Raw genomic sequence first — 15917 nt, forward strand, 5'->3', positions numbered from 1 at the left:
TGGGCGTGGACTCCCTAAAGCCCCTAATTCCAAGCCCTGCCCGGACGGCCTTCCTTATTCTTACGGACCCCTCCCCCACCAAGGACCGCTCGGGAATCTTCCCCAAAGGACCCCTCTTTCTATCCCATAGACCCCCCTCCATTCCCCACCCTCCCGTCTTCCCGTCCCTTAGTCGGAGCCGGTCCCCAGCCGCCGCCAGTCTCCAGCCTCGGATGTTGACACAAGCCCAAGGCGGTTTATACTGAGCGGGTCTGGAAGGTTTCAAGGCCCCAGGAACACCTCTTCCCAGCACTTGGGGGTCTCCCCTAAGCCTGGCCGGGCCGCCCGAACTGCACTCCCGATCCAAGGCTGTGGGAAAGGACCCTTTTTTCCTAAATTGGGGGCGAATGGGGAGCAGATAGCCTCCAGCTGGGCCACGTGCGGGAAGGGATTTCTAGGCATCTGTCACAGGTGGGGCGAGGCGTCTGGGGATTGGTCCAATGGGAGCGGGGATGCTATAGAGCCGCAGGGAGTGGGGGGTGGGCAGGACGATGCAGGGTGGGGTGTGTGGAGGGGGTGGGGGGAGTGGTGGGGGGTTGAAGAGCTTCAGGCCAAGAGTGGAGGGAAAGCTTCTCTGGCTGGTCCCAGAATCTCACAGTCCAGGCTCACTGGGGAGCAACCAGTGGTGACCTCTCTCTCTCTCTCTCTCATTCCATTCCTCCTTGAACACATTTGCTGTACCATTCTCCTGGCTGCAGGCTGTCTTCTCTCTGAGTCCCTGGCAGCAACAGAGCAGTAGCTGGGGCTCCCGTTAGCAGGCACCTCCCTGGCTGTTTGGCGTCTGGTGGGTGACTCACCAGGGACAGGTGTTTGCAAGCCCTGCCTCTGTTACTTCCTGAGCACCTCTCTGCTCTGAGCTCTGGGGACCCTATAGGTGGCCAGAACTCACCCCTGCTCACAGACAACCATACTCCAAGGTCTAAGGAAGTGGGGAGAGGCGGCAGGGGATGCTGAAAGTGGGATCTGAAACTCCTCGGGTCCCATCGTTGCCAATGACCCCTCCACACATGACCATGGGCAAGATACTTCTCTCTCTCTGGGCCTCCCAGTCTGTAAAATGTGGAAGCTGGTCCAGGAGTCCCTGAGGAGCAGGGAAGGAACTAGCAAGATGGAGAAAGACTGTCGCCCTAAACAGAATTATGTGGGCATGACTCTGATTGCTCCACTACACTTGTGAGCTCCTTAACAAGAGCTAACATAATCGAGAATGTCCTTTGTGTCCAGAGTTATCCTAACACTTTATACATATTAGTTAATTTTTTCCTCTTAAGAACTCTGTGAAGCAGGTACTATTATTACTCCCATTTGACAGATGAGGACATTGAGGCTCAGAGGAGTTAAGTGACTAGCCCAAGTTCACATAGCTAGTACAGTTCAGAGCTGGGATGTTTTAAAAAATATTTTTTTATTGATTTCAAAGAGGAAGGGAGAAGAAGATAGAAACATCAATGATTATAGAGAATCATTGATTGGCTGCCTCCTGCACGCCCCCTACTGGGGACCTAGCCAGCAACCTGGGCATGTGCCCTTGACCAGAATCGAACCCAGGACCTTTCAGTCCGCAGGCTGACACTCTCTCCACTGAGCCAAACCAGCTAGGGCAGAGCTGGGATTTGTGCCCAAGTAGTCTGGCTCCAGAGCTTACAATCCTAGCCAGTACATATACTGCCTTCAAGTCCTTATGGGGAGGGACCTTGGATTGGAATACCCTTTCTGATTCTCCAAGGCTTTAGAAAGGCACAGTCCAGGCTCCTGGGAGCAGCTTCTCTGTCTTGGGCCAAGAAGGCATGGGATCCCAACAGTAGCAGTGGAGCTGGTAGCAGTGAACACAGGAAGACGTGCTCCTGAACTGAATGCCAGTGTGTGGCTTCTCCTGTCAATCCCACCCTGGCCTTGGAGTCTCGCATGGGATCCAGGAATCCCAGGTAAGCAGGGGAAGGAAGGGGCAGTTGGTGAAGCAGGATATATTGGTCCTGCTCTGACTCTTTAAACCAGGCAGGACCACCCTTGCAGCCTCACCCATGAATCATCTCGGGGCCTGTGACTATTTCTGAACTGCCAGTTATAACTCATCTTCACCTGCTCATAATACCTGAGCCCCTGATCTTGATCCTGCCTCTGCTCTTTAGGTTTGATGTTGACTACAATAACGGCTGACACTGACTGAGTTACTTCACTATGTACCAGACTCTCTACCAAGTCCTTTATCTGCATCAGCTCAATCCCAGAGATGACCACTGTCAGGGGTGATATTAAAAATATCTAACAACCATCTTCAGGCATGGCATTACCTGATGCCTGGCCTTAGGGCTAGGTAAAGGACTCAGTATGTCTCTGTTTTGCCAAGAGGTACACTTTGGTTATTGGATCAAGGGGAACAGATAGGGGAAAAGCTAGGGAGATAGAGGGTCCATGGGCTACTAATAACTATTTACTAGTCCATTGGGAAGTATTTTGATGTTTTAGCAACCAGTTCAGCTATACATGTGCATGGGGCCTGATTTGCAGCCCTGGTATCATTACCTTATTTCACAGCAGTGGATGGAGGCTCAGAAGAGGTTAGACAGCTTGCGCGTTGGAACAGAGCCAGATAGCAACAGAGTTGGGATGCCAACCTGGATCTGACTCTTAACCACTGACTGACCTGTGATCCTGAGCAGGGGCAGTGTCCTAGAACAGAGCTGGGGTTTCCACGTTCCTGCAGCTAAAGGCTGAGCCAGAGGAAAGAGGTGTACGTTCTGGAGCTCTGTTGTGACACAGTTGTTCTCAGGCTTGGAGCCTTGGCAACAACTGCTTCACGTTGCGGAAGGAGCAGGCCCTGCAGAGTGAGGGCAGAGTAGGCGGCAGGAAAGAAGGAACAGTGTGGCCCTAAAAAGGTTCAAGCAGGGAAGTGAGCCCAGTAGGGTTTTCTATGAGGGCAGAGGTCTGCGGCCAGAGGCTACTTCAATTTGCTCCAACCAAGTGCAAGCATTCCTCCTCTTGTTGGTCCCAAAATGTGTCTTGATGATGGATAATGCCTTCCTGACCCCCTCCCTGGGTTTCCTCAGCCAAGGCTAGTGCTGTCTAGTGACAGCCGGAATTCCTCTGGGTCCTAGATATTTCACAGTCTTCTTTGAGTCTGTGAGAGAGTGAGATCACCAGCTTTGGGCTCCTTCCCTTTTTTCCTATCGGCTACGCAGGATTTTTTTTTAAATTTCCAAAATAGAGATCTCTCTATTATCTTTTTTGTTTGATTGGTTGGTTAATACATGGTGGCTAAAAAAAAATTATACAGAGAGAGTAGAAGTTCCCCATAATTCCTCCCTTGAGCATTACCTGCAGAGGACCTGTGCTTTTGTCTGCCCTGCCTTCTTTCTCCTGCTGCTGCTGAAGCCCCATAGTGTTGTAGTGGGTTAAGTGCACAGATTCTGGAGCCAGGCTGCCTGGGTTTGCATCCAGTAACAGGCAGGTTACTTTCCCTCTCTGTGTCTCAATTTCATCATATGCAAAATAGGGATGCTAATAATAACAGTACCTATTTCCAAGGGGTACTCTGAGGATTAAAATGAGTTAACATATGCTTTGGGAAAGTACCCAGCCTGGATTGTATACAGTCTTGGGGGACTTTCAATCCAGGTGTCCTGCCTTCCTGTGAACAAAGGTTGAGCATGAGACTTAAGCCAAGGCTAAATGAACTTCCTTTTTCTCTTTCATCCTCTCTTTCCCACACTAATTTGAATCTTGAGTAAAGTGATTCAGGGATAGCAGATGGTTAGTGCTGGCTTATTATAGGGCAGAGCTCTGATGATGCCACTGTCCATTCCTGCTATCTGAATTCCCAGAGACCACTCAGGTACACGTCCTTTCCAAGATCCGCGTCTTCTGCTTTTTCTTTAGTTCTGAGAGCCTCTGCACATCTCTCACCCTAAATTTCTTTTTTCCCTTAAGTTATCTAGAGGTGATTTCTGTTTGCAGAAAACACATGAGTTTGACACATTTCTCTAACATTTATGATTCTTGGCTGCAAGTGACAGAAAGTCCAGCCCACAATGGGTTAAGCAAGAAGAGAATGTAGTGGCTCAAGTAAGAGGAAACCCAAGGGGGAGACTGGACTTTAGGGACAGCTTGAGTCACCAATGTGATTGATGTGTGACCTCTTCCCAGGTCTTTGTTCTCCTGTGTTGACTTCATTCTTGGGATCCACATGAAAGCAAGTATCTGCCAGCATCTCTAGGCCAACATACTCTCGGGTGAGAGTCCCACAGAAAGGAGGAGAGCTTCTCTTCCCCAGCGCAGCCAGTCAACATCCTGCACTGGTTCTCATTGGCTTGATTTGGGATCCGTGCTGAGCTCAGAATAAATCACTACTTACAGGGGAATACAGTGCTCTGATTGGCCATGCCTGAGTCACTTACCCCTAGAACTGAGAGATAAGAACTCCTCCCAAAGAATGTGTACCCAGAGAAGGGAAAGTGGGTCTTCCTACCAAGGACAGCATACAAACTATACTTATCAGGGTGCTGACAGGAAACTGATAGCACTCATAGAACTGAAGATAGATCAATGAAAGCACTGTTTACACAGATATGGGCAGGGTTGAGAGAAATCAACAAGGTGTGGTCAAGTGCCAAAGGGCTAGCACCGGTAGACACTAGGCCTTAAGGGGGGAGGGGATGGAACAGAGTTGTACAAGAGAGACTTCCAGTGGGAGCCCTGGACGTTGGTAAAGGAACACAGCCATTGCCAACATATAGCCTGGTAGAGAAAGACTGACGGTGGGTGGAATAAACACCTTGACCCCCTTCTATAACCATGTGCCTTTCTCCTAGTTGGGTTTTCCATTGGACAAACCCAACTGGAAATTAGAAGGCAAAGGAACCCAACTGGTGCAGTTCACAAGTTAGCCTCATGGGGACAGCATGGAGAGGGTAGAGAGTGGAGGCAAGCTGAGAACAAACCTGTTGGGGCTCAGCGGTGGGCAAACTACGGCCCGCGGGCCAGATCCGGCCTGTTTGAAATGAATAAAACTAAAAAAAAAAAAAAAAAGACCGTACCCTTTTATGTAATGATGTTTACTTTGAATTTATATTAGTTCACACAAACACTCCATCCATGCTTTTGTTCCGGCCCTCTGGTCCAGTTTAAGAACCCATTGTGGCCCTGGAGTCAAAAAGTTTGCCCACCCCTGGATAATGTCTATATCTACATACCTGTAGCTATATCTATTTCCAAGAGCTACTTTATTTGTGTGTGTGTGTGTGTTTTAATATTTTTATTGATTTCAGAGAGAAAGGGAGAGGGGAGAGAAATAGAAACATCAATGATGAAAAAGAATCATTAATCTGCTGCCTCCTACACACCCTCCACTGGGGATCTTACTCACATGTGCCCTGATTGGGAATCAAACTGTGACCTCCTGGTTCATAGGTCAATGCTCAACCACTGAGCTACGCCAGCCAGGCTCCATAAGCTACTTTGAACTCTGTCTATCTATCTATCTATCTATCTATCTATCTATCTATCATCTAGATATATATACCCACATTACATATATGTATATAAAAGATCAATCTAGTATCTATCCAAGTGCACAGACTTTCACGTTAGACAGCCCATGGACAAGTTAGTTAACCTCTCTGCAATTCAGTTTCCTAGTTGGTCAATGGGAATAATAAAAATAATTACTTGTTATGTGAGGATTCAATGAAGATAAAGTGCTTAGCAGGGTGCCTGTCACAAGTAGCACTATATCCACATAAATATATAAGTCACGGTTAAGGCACTATGTTAGTTGGGGCAAAGGCTAAGCTGCTGTAACAAATAGGTACATACAATAACTCAAATGCAGTAGAAGTCAATTTCTTGTTTATGTGCATCCCAAGGTCGGTGTCAGATGGATGGCTGGCTCTCCTTCTTACAGAGATTTGGGACTGAGGTTCTTTCTGCCTTGTGGTTCTATCATTCCCTAGGGGTTCCAGCCAGTGACAGGGAAAAGAGTGGAGGAAGCTGTAAGAGGCTCACACCACTTCCTTTCACATACCAGAGAAAACAAAAATCATTCTAGTATTTCAAAGGAGGAATTTAATACAAGAGATGGGACACAAAACTGGTAAAAGGGCTACAAAAACAAAACACAGGGAGGTTACCCAGATATTTCTCATTGGAGGAAGCCACTACCACCCCTGGGCTGGAGTGGCAAGAGGGACAAGGATACCATCCAGAGCCCATGCTCATTGCATTGCTAAATCAATTGGAGCACCTGCTGCCTCCACTAGAACCACCACCCTTGCTGCCCCGCAGGAAGCCAGGAGCTCCCACTCTTGCTGCAGTCTGGAAGTCTGAAGTCACGTGGGCCTGTTGTTGTCACTGCCAGAGCTAGAGTTCATGAGTGCCATGCTGCTGAGGTTGCTATAGTAACTGCCATGGCTCCTACTCTGGAAGAGCACTGCTTGGGCAGGAACCCAGGAGCCTGCACTCACCCATTGTTTCTGCTTCCACCACTTCTGGAAAAAGGGAAAAAGACTTCTCCCTCTGCCTTCCAGAGTCCCACCAGTGCCTCTCATCGGCAAAACCTAATGGGAAGCCAATGGACAAAGAAATCTGAGAAAAGCTTCCGGCCCCTTGCTATACAGAGGACAGCATAATAGGATGAGAATAGAGTTGATAACAAGCAGGTAAGTGACTGGTGCTGTAAATTCAGATACTGAAGATTGTAGCTTCAGCCACCTTTCTGCAGTGTTTGCTGAGAAAGGCTCAAATTCAGAACTCGCTCAATCTCTACTCTCCCACTAGATTTCTATAAAGAGGATGGAGACAGGAAGAATACCATGACTGTAAAGGGAGACGCATTATCCTTGCCCCTCATTACCTCTGTGTGTATTCAAATGGTTCCCTTCCCCCAAAGCTCTCCCCCAGGAATTAGCTCATTAAGTTTTGAGGGATCCCCAGTTCGATCTCAGCTGACCCATGAGCTATGCTGATCCACCTTGGTGCTGCAATAGCAGGGGTTGGACACGGTAGGAAAAAGCATTGGGCAGAGAAGATGTGGTGGCAATGCCAGCTGGAGAGAGGGTAACGGTTGTGCCCTTGAGTGGTCAGTTCCTGAGCGCTGCAGGAGATCGATCCTACAGTCCAGCACTGACCAACAGAACTGTTTGCAGTGATTGAAATGTACTATAGCCAGGCTACCCCCATAGGATAGCTACTATCGCTTAAAGATATTGAGCACTTGAAATGTGGCTAGTGTGCACAAAGAACTGAATTTTACATTTTCCTTCATTTTAATTTCGATAATCACCTATAGGTTCTGCTTATTAGACTGGACAGCACAGGTATAGACCCTGAAGTTGGTGGTAAAGAGGCTAGATAAGATTAGGAGCTGTAGGCTCGCTGGGACCACCAAAAAGGAGCACAGCATGCTGCCACATGGAGGCTGTTTCCCGGTGCCCAGAAACAATTCTGGTTTCTGGCCTAGACTAGAGGGGGATGGGGGGGAGGGGGCTGAGAGAGCTGGGCTGGGTCTGCAGCCTCACTCACCCCCTGATTTTGCAGATAGAGCTGGTTGCGTTGGGCCATCTGGTCCTAATGAGTGGGCTGGAGACTATGGTTCCAGAGCTGGAAGGCAGAAGTAGCCTGGGGCCAGGGAAGGGTGCAGCTCAGAGTGCCCTGGAGAATATCACACTGTCTCAAAACTGGGAACTCAGGAGTGTCTACTAGAAATCTGCATTTTGTGTGCATTAAAGTTAAAGGACTACTGACTTGTCCATCTTATTTTAAGTTCAGGGAAACTGGAGGCCAAAAAAGGAGAAGTAAAAGCAGGGTAGTGGGTGCACTTGGGTGAGGAGCCTTGGGCGGGAAAGAAAGGGTCCCCAGAAAAGTACCCACTTCCAGTTGTACTATCAATGTCATGGGTGTCATGGACAGCATGGTGACTATAGTTAATAGTACCGTATTACATATTTGAAAGTTGCTAAAAGGATAAATTTTAGCCCTAGCCGGTGTGGCTCAGCGGAGAGAGTGTCGGCCTGTAGACCAAAGGGTCCCAGGTTTGGGCACGTAGCTTCGTTGCATGCTCCTCCCCAGGCTGGGCCCTGGCCAGGGCTCGTGCAGGAGGCAACCAACTGATGTTTCTCTCAGTCTTTCCCTCTCCCTTCCACTCTCCCTAAAAATCAATGGAAAAATATCCTCGGGTGAGGATTAACCAAAATAAAAAAGAATAAATTTTAAGAGTTCTTATCACAAGAAAAAAAAATTCTGTAACTATGTGTGGCCATTTTGCAGTGTATATAAATATTGCCTCATATTGTACACCTGAAACTAATAGAATGCTGAATATCATTTATACCTCAATTAATATACATATATATGGATTTTAAAAAAAAAGGACCCCAGAATGAGGACACAGGGTTTGGCTGCCTAAGGAAAACATTTTTTTCTGTTTAAAAGAACAAACAAAACACTTCTACAATTTGAATTCTGAAAGGAAAACTTGCAGGTGGGGAAAGACCTCTAACTGAATCACCCAGCTGGTGCCACCTTCCACCCCAGGCACTGTCGTAAACAGGCCTGCTAAACGGGCATGCACCGTTAGGATTGGGACAGCTGATGAAATGCTGACATACGGGTGTACTAGTAGGCAAATGGTACATAGCAACTGCAATAAATAGTACAGTTAATTATTTAGAAATATGCTATAATTTAAACTCATTAGTCCATTGGATGCCATCATGAACATTGATACATGGGCCTCCTAAAATAGCCCGAAGAGCACCGAGGACACTGTCTGCTGCTTCCCCACGTCTCTGCAGACAGCACACACTGCACTGCTCATTCTTTATGAAGCACTCTTTGCTTTAGAGGAATCATCAGCTTATCTTTATCCACTTAGTGCCTCTAAATAGTGTACCCTTTAGTTTGGTTTTATCACTGGTGTATTGGAATAGCTGGATAAGTGGTAAATGGGCAGGGTTTTGTTTTCATAAAATATCCAGAACTGACAGGAAAAAAAATTAAAGATGAATACTCAAGATAAAGAGACAATGGTGTTGGGATAGTGTTTATTTTAAATATCAGAAATGAAAACCTCCTGAATCTGGGAGAGACATTTAAAAATATATTCATAATTGAAGGTGCTTAACTTGTGTGGCACTAGTACCATTCAGAATGGCAATTACGTCCTGTTTAAGTTCATGATTTTTAGCAATTAGGGTTGGAACAGACGAGCAGAAACACTATGAATAATATAGAAAAGAGGAATTATCAAGGGATTAGAATTTATGTAATTGTAGGGGTTCCTTCAGGGCATAGCGGGGGCAGCTTATCTCTGTTCCTCGATGTCTGGGCTTCACCTGGGATAATTTTACAGCTGAGGGCTAACGTCTTCTGGAGACTTCTTTACACACATGTCAGGTGCTTAATGCTGGTGTTGGTGGGGACCTCAGCTGAGGCTCTTGGGGTGTGGACAAGTGACTGAGATCTGGCCAACAGAATGTGATATGGACTTCCCCCAGCCTGGCCATACGAAGCTCCCGTGCATGATCCGTTCTCTTCTCCACGCGTCAGCTGAATGGAGAGGACTTCATGGACCCAGAAGACAAAACTGTAAGGTGGAAGAAGTCTGGGTCTGTGAGTGACTGCATAGAGCAAAGCCCTCACCAACCTGCATCAGACTATGACATGAATGAGAAATAACTTTTATTAAGTTAAGCCAGTGGTCAGCAAATTGTGGCCCCTTGAGTGTGGCTCTTCCACAAAATACCACGTGCACGTATTGTGCGATTGAAACTTCGTGGCCACACTCAAGGGGCCAAAGAGCCGCATGTAGCTCTTGAGCCGCAGTTTGCCGACCACTGAGTTAAGCCAGCCATTTACATTTTTGAGTTGTTTGCTACAGCAGCTAATGTTAATTGTCCTAAGTAATAATCATTTCTGGACATTATTGAAGTTACAAATGGCTAGAGGTATTCACCTGGTAAGATCTGGAGTTGCAAACATCTGTGGTGATTCTTCTCACCATCACGACTGTTTTATAAGCCCTTTTTATAGTTACGATGTCAAGGGTTGGTCTTGTAGCTCATATTACCTACAGTGTGTTGGATGGACTTTTGATGATCTCATATGTCCTTCCTGACTAGTGTCATAACTCATGAGGTCATTTTATTGACATTTTGTGAGAAAAAAGAACTTCATTGTCTTTCTATCACCAAGTTTACAAACCACTTATGTCTGAATCCATCTCATTTTTATGATAAGGAAACTGAAGCACAGAGCAATCCAGTAACCTTCCCTTGGTCACATAACTGGTAGGTGATAGAGCCAGACTTTGTAGGTATGGTAGGTCATTGAAAATCAATTTCCTGATGCCATTCTGCCCTACAGGGACTCATATGGGCCAAGCCTTCCTGGTCAAGGAGGTTGACTTTATTTTCATTTTTTTAAATTTATTTTTATTGATTTCAGAGAGGAAAGGAGAGAGAGAGAGAGAGAGAGAGAAACATCAATGATGAAGAGAATCATTGATTGGCTGCCTCCTGAAAGCCCCCTACTGGGGATCGAGCCTGCAACCTGGGCATATGTCCTTGACTGGAATCGAACCCAGAGCCCTTCAGTCTGAAGGCCAATGCTCTATCCACTGAGCCAAACTGGCGAGGGTGCAGATTGACTTTAGAGGCACATTTAACCACTTTGCTATAATTCTTTCATGGGAAAGAAATTAAGGGGAGGAGGAGGAGGTGAAGGAGGAGGAGAGAGGCTGAGAATACAGTGTTTTAAGATCTAGGTTAAAATCCCAGATTTGCCTTATGCTACTAACAACTACCATGAACTAGGCAAGTTTCACATGAACTAAGGCTCAGTTTCATCATCTGTGAAGTGTGAAAATAATACATACCTAAATGGGCTCTCATTTAATTTACTTTAGGTTATGGTTTTTAAAATAACATGTGTATTTATGATCCAAGACTGCCCCCCAGAGGTAAAATTAAAACTCAGAGTCTATAACTAAGGTAAATACAATCCCCCAAAGCCTTTTTCTTCTCACACTGTCCAGCCAAAAACTCAGTACAGTGGGGCCTTGACTTATGAGTGTCCCGACTAACGAGTTTTTTGAGATACCAGCTGTCTCTCGGCTGATTTTTTGCATTGAGTTGATAGAGTAATTTGAGTTAACGAGCTCCTTAACAAGCTTGGTCTCGGAATGAATTAAACTCGTAAGTCAAGGCCCCACTGTAGTTTTGGAAAATCAAATGGCCTGAAAACAACTGATCTTTAGTGTCTCAAATGTCTTTGAATCACAAGATCAGGCTTCCTCAAAGGGAACCAGGAAGGCGTGGCCCAGTTGGTTATTACAGGGCCAAATGGTACCAATGAATTGATTCCTGGAAAAGGCAAGTTTCTCACCACCACCAATAACCACACACACACACACACACACATGCGTGCGCGCGCGCACACACCACCACACCACACACACACACGCACACACCACCACACCACACACACACACATGCACACACCACACACACACACACACACATGCACGCACACCACCACACCACACACACACATGCACACACACACACGCACACGCACACGCACACACACCAGGAAGCCCAAAAAGCTTTATAAATAATTTCTCCATATTTCAAGAAAACAAAGTATCCCCTATTTCATGCAAACCACTTCAAATAACAAGGGGAGAGGGGGAGAGGAAAAGCTGATCAATTCATTTTATTAGGCTAACATAGGTTCACAGTCCTTTATCTTAACACATTGCGTACCGCTCATGAGTTTTCTCGTGTTTCGCGCGCCATCTGTTATGGACCTTAGATGCCAACACACTGTCTTGTCCACTGTGGGACGCGGTTACAGTGTTTTGGCCAGGTTCAAGCCTCAGACTAATGAAAGGACAGGGTCCTCTCACTGCCACGTGCAAGTCCCAGCTGGAGGGCAGGACCCTCCCAGCACAATCATAGCCAACAGCTGGGGTTGTAAGCTTGAACCTATGGTCCGAACACATAGCCCCACGTGCCTTGTGATAGAGTTCAGGTGCATGTAGTTGAGTAGGGTTGAGACTCAGGAGAATGCTGTAAACAACGTGATCATGCCCCTACTTTGCCTCATGGCATCTGCTATAAAATAAAGACATGGGTTGTGGGCGCTGGTGTTGTCTCCTCTTCAGGGAGCAGCGTCCCACCGAGACCCAGCTATTATTCTCTTGTCTGTCTTTCCTTAATCCTTTCACCACAACTCCCCCCCCCCTCCCCCCACTCAGACACCCTTGGCCGTGCTGGCGAGGCACAGTCCACATCGAATGAAGCGATCTTATTGGTGGAAACCGTGCAGGTCAATCTACGAAAAACGATATAATTGCACGAACCCATAAAGCATTGCAGTTACATTGTATTTTGGTCATTCGAATAGTCTTCGTCTTCAAGTTCCTGGCGCTTTTAGAAATGCCCTCTCTCAGAAAAAGGAAGGAAACCAACGAAACTGATACACTTCAGGAAGTATTTAACAATAATTTATCAGATATTCCTAGTGAGATCGAAGATGCGGATGACTGTTTTGACGATTCCGGAGATGATTCTACTGATTCTACTGACAGTGATATTATTAGACCTGTAAGGAAGCGCCAGGTGGCGGTGCTTTCAAGTGATTCCGACACTGACGAAACTACTGATAATTGTTGGTCTGAAATTGACACACCACCACGCTTACAAATGTTTGAAGGTCATGCTGGGGTCACTACATTTCCGTCTCAGTGTGACTCTGTACCCTCTGTGACCAATCTCTTTTTTGGTGATGAATTGTTGGAGATGTTGTGCAAAGAGCTGTCCAACTATCACAATCAAACCGCAATGAAACGCAAAACACCATCTAGAACACTAAAGTGGTCTCCGGTTACACAGAAGGACATCAAGAAATTCCTTGGCCTAATTATTCTGATGGGTCAAACAAGAAAAGATAGCTTGAAAGACTATTGGTCAACAGATCCTTTGATATGTACCCCTATATTTCCACAGACAATGAGTCGCCATAGATTTGAGCAAATATGGACATTCTGGCATTTCAATGATAACGCCAAAATGGACAGTCGCTGGGGGAGACTTTTCAAGATCCAACCTGTGCTGAATTATTTCCTGCATAAATTTCGAACAATATACAAACCAAAGCAACAGTTCTCTTTGGACGAGGGAATGATTCCATGGAGAGGACGTTTCAAATTTCGCACGTACAACCCAGCGAAAATAACAAAACACGGTTTACTTGTTCGGATGGTGTGTGAGAGTGACACTGGCTATATTTGCAATATGGAGCTATACACTGCTGAAGGAAGGAAATTGCAAGAAACTGTTCTTTCAGTCCTTGGACCCTATCTTGGCATATGGCACCATATTTACCAGGATGATTATTACAATGCTACATCTACTGCTGAATTGCTGCTACAGAACAAAACTAGAGTCTGTGGGACTATTAGGGAGAGTAGAGGTTTACCGCCAAATTTGAAAATGAAAACATCAAGAATGAAGAAAGGTGACATAATATTTTCCAGAAAAGGCGATATTCTTCTCCTAGCATGGAAAGACAAGCGGGTTGTCTGAATGATATCAACGATCCTTGGCACTTCTGTCTCAACAACAGGAAAAAAAAAAAAGAAAAACGGGAGAGAATATTGTAAAACCTACCTGCATCAAAGGCGTTGACCGTGCGGATCAATTCCTTTCGTGTTGTTCCATTCCAAGGAAAACGATGAAATGGACAAAAAAAGTAGTGCTATACCTTATAAACTGTGGACTTTTCAATTCATTTAGAGTGTACAACGTCCTCAATCCACAAGCAAAAATGAAGTATGAACAGTTTCTGCTATCGGTGGCGAGAGACTGGATAACGGATGACAATAATGAAGGCTCTCCGGAAGCAGAGACAAATCTGTCCAGCCCTTCCCCTGGGGGTGCAAGGAGAGCACCTCATAAAGATCCACCCAAAAGGTTGTCAGGCGATATGAAGCAGCATGAACCTACGTGTATTCCAGCGAGCGGAAAGAAAAAATGTCCTACGAGAGCCTGCAGAGTTTGTGCCGCCCATGGAAAAAGGAGCGAATCTAGATGCTTATGTAAATTTTGTTTGGTCCCTCTTCATAGAGGAAAATGTTTTACACAGTACCATACGTTAAAAACGTACTGGGAACTTTAATTGTTTAATTGTTTTTGTAAATAAAAATGTTATAATTATTGAAAACCAACACCTAAAGTGCATTATGATCTGTAGTTATGATGATTTAAATAACGTGCAGTTTGCCCAAAAACGTGCGGTCCCTGGCGTATGTCTTAGAGATTTCTATGCGGTACGCAATGTGTTAAGCATTTTGGGGGTTTGGGAGTTTAGAAAGATTATGCTGCCTGTAAGTTGTATATAGCGCCCCCCCCCCCCCCCCCCCCGCCAGCACAACCTGGACCAGCCTCCGCAATCAAATATGTTAATATTTCTGCAGCAAAACATACTAAGTGGGATAAATAAAAACTGGAGATAACTTCACATCAGTTTAGATGAGGTTTTGCTGCCTAATGAGTTTGCTCATTTGTACCTCCCCACCCCCAGAAAAACCCTATTGCTAGTTGTCAGCACCTTCTGAAATTTTGGAATTACAGATAAGGATTGTGGGCCTGCTAGCCAATGCCAAACCAATCTCAGATGCTGATATGAGAAAACAAAATTCACCTCAAACTCGTGAGAATATTTACAAAAACCCTAAAATAAAATACTAGCAAATAGAATCCAGCAGTGTATAAAAATTTTTGTCATGACCACTGCAATGGAGGGTGCAGTACCACAGCTGTGATTATGGATTCAAGTTGGCAATCAGACCCAGGAGACACTAATGATTTAAGGAGGAGATAAGGCAGATGCTGTGTTTTCATCTCGCTGGGAGGTCCAGTGGCTACTCAAGTACACAAGCTCATTTGTCTCTCACCCACAGGACATGTACAGCTACCAGTGGGAAAGCATAGGTCTGGGGGCGGGGGCGGGGGGAGCCACCTTGACTCACAGAAGCTGCGGCCTCTATTTCCCACCAATATTTTATATGATTCGGGTTGTGTAGGCCCACAGCCTATGTGCCCCTTGACAACACCTCTAAACCTGTGCACACAACAAAGGAGCCACACACAATATCCCCCATTTATCTCAACTCCACGGTTTCCAAGGCAACAGTATTGTGGGAGACCAAGGTCAGGGTCAGGCAGGCAGGCAGGCATCATCCAGGCCTGAAATTAATTTTCCCTTGACTCACAGAAGGAAAATTTAACATTAGTTAATCTATCACTGTGATCTGCCGATTAACTGGTAAAGGAGAAAAATCGTATGATCCTTACAAAAAGCAGAAATATAAAACTAAAGTGGGTTCATAATAAAAATTAGGAAGTTCAGACTAGGAGGAAAATTTTAAATTCATAATAGGCTATCTACCCCAAATCTAACCTTTATACTTAAAATGGAAGTTTGAAAGTGTTTCCATTAAGTCAGGAACAAGGTAAGATTGCTCTATATCACTACTGTTCACCATTATTCTAGAGTTCCTGGCCAATGTAATAAGAGAAATAAATGAGGTATAAGAATTAGAAAAAAAAAAAACAGTGTCTGTATTTGCGGGTTATATTACTGCCAATTTGGGAAAATCCAAGAAAATCTAGAGGAAAACTATTTGAACTAATAAGAGAGTTTGGCAGAGCCACTAGGTACAAGGTCAACATGCAAAAAGCAATCGGTTACTGTACGAAGAAATAAGAAGCTAGGATATACCATTCTCAATGTCAGCTAAAACTATAAGATATCTAGGAGTATAGCTTATAAAAGATACGCTAGACCTTATGAAGGAGAATACAAAATATTTTTAAAATATA

This window comes from Myotis yumanensis, unplaced genomic scaffold (assembly GCF_028538775.1).
Source record: "Myotis yumanensis isolate MYYU_CA2020_CCGP unplaced genomic scaffold, mMyoYum1.0.hap1 SCAF_2, whole genome shotgun sequence".
Lineage (NCBI taxonomy): Eukaryota > Metazoa > Chordata > Mammalia > Chiroptera > Vespertilionidae > Myotis > Myotis yumanensis.